This window comes from Acyrthosiphon pisum, chromosome X, assembly GCF_005508785.2.
Source record: "Acyrthosiphon pisum isolate AL4f chromosome X, pea_aphid_22Mar2018_4r6ur, whole genome shotgun sequence".
NCBI classification, from domain to species: Eukaryota; Metazoa; Arthropoda; class Insecta; order Hemiptera; family Aphididae; genus Acyrthosiphon; species Acyrthosiphon pisum.
In genome coordinates this window covers 41,935,172-41,940,936 of record NC_042493.1, presented here as the reverse complement: position 1 = coordinate 41,940,936, position 5,765 = coordinate 41,935,172, and positions in this window count along the sequence as shown.

Below are 5,765 nucleotides of genomic sequence, written 5' to 3'. Positions count from 1 at the left end.
TGATCAATCATAATCCGTTTTCAAAATTAAAATCTGTCAAACCAAATCCTTCCAGTTTTGTCTAGTTTATTGGTTTAAAGTCACTTTTTTTCATTGGCTAGAGCCCCCTCCAACCCCCTTAAGGTTTATTTTATGATACGGAATTTAAATATATTGAAAAACATCATAACAAACAAAATTAATGTTTAGATTGGTCAAATCTACATTAGCTTTGATTTTTGACAAAACCTGCTGCAGCCCCCTTAAATACTTTTAAAAAAAATTGTGCCAATGTATTTTTAACATTTTTGAATTACTAATGTAACAATATATTAGGAGCCTTGTATTAAATTTTCAAGCTTTTTGACCAAATGAATAAGATTTTATCGACATTTATTGAAAAAAAAACTGGAAACTAAATATATTTGTTAACAGCTCAAACAAGACATTTTATCGTGTATAGAACATTTTAATATAAACATTTAGTAAAATTTTCATCTACCTACATTTTTTAGATTTGGTCATTTGTTTTAGAGTTATATCAAAAAGCTAAAATTGATTTTGTCGAAAACCAAAGTTGCATAAAAGTTCCCATCTTCCCTTAGTTTGTATTTTGTTTTTCCCTGGGCTTTTGAAAACAATTGAGAATTGACCTCCCGTATGCACTAACTAGATTCACCTTCCCAACAAAACTGTTGAAGAAAATCGAAGCAGTTTTACTACCTCAAATGTTGATGACAGACACAAAATAAAAAACACACACATCATTGCAAATTCAATACATACATCGCTCCACTCAGAATCTAAAATACTTTTATTATTAAATATTTTGTTAGTTATTATAAATTATAGTAAAAGTAATAAATTATTTTTAAATTATTTTTTATATGCATACTCATTACCTGTTTTCCATAAAAAAGTGTTGTGTTCAATTTCATTATTGGTTTCGTGTCTTCTGTTTTATCATAAGCGATTATTTTTTCTGAAGTTTTAGTTTTTGTGACTTTATTATTTCCAGGAGAACTGTTAGTTTTACTCAATTTACATATAGCAGGCTGTAATTGTTTTCTACTATAATCTAAAATTTTAGAATTATCCTTTAATCTCAAATACAATGAGTTTAATGATCCTAAACTACAATCAGAGTCGTATTCATCTGATTCGAGACAAATATTGTCATTTTGAGATTTAGTATCGTTTAAATGATTAATGTTAGCATCTTTATCATTTTTTGGTTCAGGTATTGGGACTCCATTATTTTCAGAAGCACTGTCTGTTTCATTAAAATTACAAACAGTAGGCTGTAATTGTTGTATACTCACTCTAATAGTTTTATTTAAATTTTGAATTTTAGAATTATCCTTTAACCTTAAATACAAAGAATTTAATGATCCCAAACTGCAATCAGAGTCGTATTCATCTGATTTGAAGCAAATGTTGTCATTTTGAGATTGATTTTCATTTGAATAATTAATGTAAGCATGTTTATAATCTTTCAATTCAGGTGACGGGACTATACTTGTCATATTTTGTTTATTGATTTCGGAGTTGACGTTTAATAATTGATGCGTAATGTTCATCAAACATTTTTCAGCTGGATAGTATTCACTTGATGTATTTTCCATCGCTTAACTTGAAAAAAATATATAATAATTAGATACCCTTCTATTATAGATTGACATAAAAACTTGGTTTTATTGCAATGCGTAAGCCTAATTTTATAATAGTTTAGTAATCAAGTAGCTATATGTTTATATTATTTTACAGGAGTAAATAAAGGTTCAAAACCTAGCTAAAAACCATAAAAAGAATCACAAAATTCCAACAAATTTGCAATTCTAACTTCAGAAAAATAAAATCTAGGTTCAAATATAATATGCATATCCAAAATTATTATCATTTCTCTCTGGGGTACCTATATTTCGTCTTTCCAGCTTTGTTCTTCAAATCCTTTCATAATACCAAATTCCTCTGCAAATAATATCTTCAATTCAACCAACTAAATTCACGAGACTAATGTAATATAAGAACAATATTCCAACTTTCAACCTCCCCATTTAAACTAATCACTATTTTCTCTGGGTCTCATTGATACTAAATATTATCAAATTTAATATATTTTTTTGTTAATTATCTATACTATATATTATTGTATTTACTATGATGTTATTGTACTCAACAATTTTAAATATTTAACACTATGTTTAATTTGTTTTGTTGGGCAAGTTAGTACTGTATTAAAATAAAAGAAAGTAAATTATATGACACTAAAAGCTAGTCAATATTGTACTAAAAATTTCAAGTTCTCTGGACAACCCTCCACACGTGTGTACATATTGCTATAGTTAGCATATTTAAATATTTCAGTACTTATTTCATACATATTGCTATAGTTAGCATATTTAAATATTTCAGTACTTATTTCATACATAATTATAACATGCATCGTTAATTATTATAGTCTTATAATCTTTTATTATATACCTAAACCTATAGGTTTATTATTATTATAAATTGTTTTAAGAATAATTGTATATTTTAATTTTATAATTTTAAATTTGAGGCATAGGTGCACAAATATTTCATTTTTATTGGTTTTGAAAAAAAATTTCTTTTTTGACTAACAAAAATAAGAATTTAGAGGATTTGCTACCGACTCTTTTTAAGGAATTTAATTATAGAACATTTTCAAAGTGCGTTTGCATGTAAGTATAGTAAGTTATCATTAATATACGTATGAGTGACTGTAATGTAAAAGAAATATCGAAGCAATTTTTGTTTTTAATCTAAAAGTATCAATTTGTATTACTAACCTAATGGCTAGTTATTCAATAAAATTTCTAAAAATGTATTTAAATTTGTAAAGCTTACTTTAAATCAACTTTCTTACATTTTGAAATATTTTTTTTAGTTGGATATTATTAAAATTTTAAATTCTTAATTTTCAAAATTAAAAAGCTAACTTTGAAGAATTTAAAGGTTCAATATCAAAAGTAAATTTCAAAAAATCTTCATTACGAATTCAAATATGTTTTCAGAATTTTTATCCAATTAAAAGAATAGTTTATACACTTTACTACAATTTCAAAAAAAAAGTGGATGCCGTTCCGCTGTACGTAAGATGTCGACATAGGCATCTGGCTCATTGTAATGTACCTATGTGTTAAATTGTAGTTCAATGATATTATACAATTTTACACGAAAAACGATCCTGAGCAGCATACGGTTTATATTACTAAGTATAATTTATGACATATATTTTATATTGCAGTTAAAGTAATTTATTTGTAATTTTTTCAGAAAAAACTGCATTTAAAAATTTAATTGTGTGTATAAAATATAATAATAATATACCCACATTAAAAGCTTCAAATACCCACGAATAATGATTTAAATTACAAAAAAATAACTAAAATTGGTATTCTCCGTTTACATATCTAATTTTTTATAATCACGAACATAAGAACATTTACAAATCATTTTGTACCTATAGTTTAAAATGTATAACATTTTCAATTGTATAGGTAAGGCTTGAAAATCCAATACAACGTTCCCCATAAGTTATTGTACTTACAGAATACAGAAACCTTAAAACCTCGAAAATTCAAATGGACATTTTTTTTCTATAGATATTTTAAATTTTAATAAGATTCCTGGATATTTATATGACAAAAACAACTCTTGTTAGATATTCATAACATATTATTCGTATAGAGACTTCAAGGTTTTATTCATTATGTAATACGTATATGGTTTATTATTATTTACTCTGCAGTTAACATCAGGGGTCACCAATTAATATTTTTTAAGGACCACATTTAGAACATGGAAATTGTTGAAAATGAAATTGTCAAGGTGTTTAGATTCATTTTAAGCTATTTATACCACAAACGATTTTTTTTTAAAATAAAATTATTGAACAGTTGAACTAACTCTATAATGCATGGTACATGGTCTACATGTAATATACATGTAATATTTTATCAATTATTACGCTAAAGTTTAACGGAATTCTAATATTTAATAATGACCGTTTTTAAGGAGTTCAATATAGGCAATTTTGTAGGCTTTTGTGTCGTGTAAATTTGTGCGTGGTAAGCAAGGCTAGGGAAGTTTATGATTTTTTTTTTAACTCATTTAAGTTGAGTACTATTTCATTACTTTTTATTAAGTAAAAAAAAGTTAATTTTTTTATACAACGCTAGTGAAATTAATTTTTTTCCAATCCAAAACTAAATTATAGACTATAGTATTTATACTTAAATCTTTATACAGTATTTTCATATACGTTAGATTCGATTGACTTACATTTTTAACTTTAAAAAATTCACGGTAAATATTTTTTGACATGAAAACAAAATAGACCGAAATAGCGAATAGTGAAATAAAATAAAATTAAAAACAAAATAAATGAACTTAACTTACTTCTTAAAATGAAAAATTAATCCGTTCATTTCACGTTAATTAAAAAAGAAATTTAGAAAGTTAACAGTTAAGTTAATGAAAAGTCAAAAGTAACTATTTAAGTTAAAAATTTAAAATACAATTAACTTTTTAACTCGCTAATGCCCAGCCTTGGACTAGTGCCTAAGTAATCATTATAAGATTAACATGTTATTTATTTAGTCATTACTGAATTCTTTATGTGACTGTGTGTAAAAGAAAAATCGGAGCACTACAATAATAGGTATTAATTATTTTGAGTATTTGGTCAAAGTTCAAAAGTATCAATAGGTATTTATTTTTCCAATCATATTACCTAATGTAATCTATTTATCCGATAACATTTCTGAAAACATCGTCATTAAATTTACTCGTAAACGATTATTTTTACATTTTAGATTCTGAGCGGTTCATTGTAAAATAATGAGGTGTTTATTTTTTTTTGTCTGTGTGTCTGTCATCATCATTTGACACCAGTAATGCTTCAATTTTCTTCAACAATATCTTTTTATTGTTATTCTATGTTCAAATTTGGACGAAATTACACATACGATTTTAGTTATTTTTTATAATATATTAATTCAAATTACCGACTACCTACCGTATTAATAATAAGTAGGTACCTTATAACAATATAAATAATATAATATAAAATATCCTAGACCGACAAAACGTCTCCGCTCAGAATCGTTTTTCGTATACAAATTCGTATACAGCTTTTTAAATTTATTTTCTAACTTTAATATTATTAACATTTTAAAAATCTTAGTAAGTATTACCTAATTTATCAAAATTTAAAAATGCAATTTTGAAGGATTTAGCGTAGTTCAATTCAATAAAGTGGAAAAGTCGTTTACAAGTTAGCTTTATAAATTATGACGAATTCGAATAATATGTCTTCAGAATTTTTGACCGATCACTACGAGGATCACTAGGAATTATGATTATTGGTATCACCGGTACGTATAAATTGGTAGGTATGTGCAGTCCTGTAAAGAATACTTTTAAAAAGTACTTGAGTAGATACTCAAATACATTTTTTTTTAAGTATCTAAGATACTACTCAAATACTTTAATTGTAAAGTATTTCAAATACTACTCAAATACTTTTCAAATACTTTTGGTTTTTAAAGTGGGTTTCTAATTATCGTAATATAAACATATAGGTAGTAGGTAATCTAATAGTTATCTAATAGTTTTAAAGGGAATATTGTTATTCAAAATTCAATAACTTTTTTTAGAAATCTGGTTTTCATAAACCTTTGGACTTCGGCTAACACAGAAATACAGAATATTTAATAAAACTATTTATTCTATTATTTGTAGTTGACAAAAATATTTTT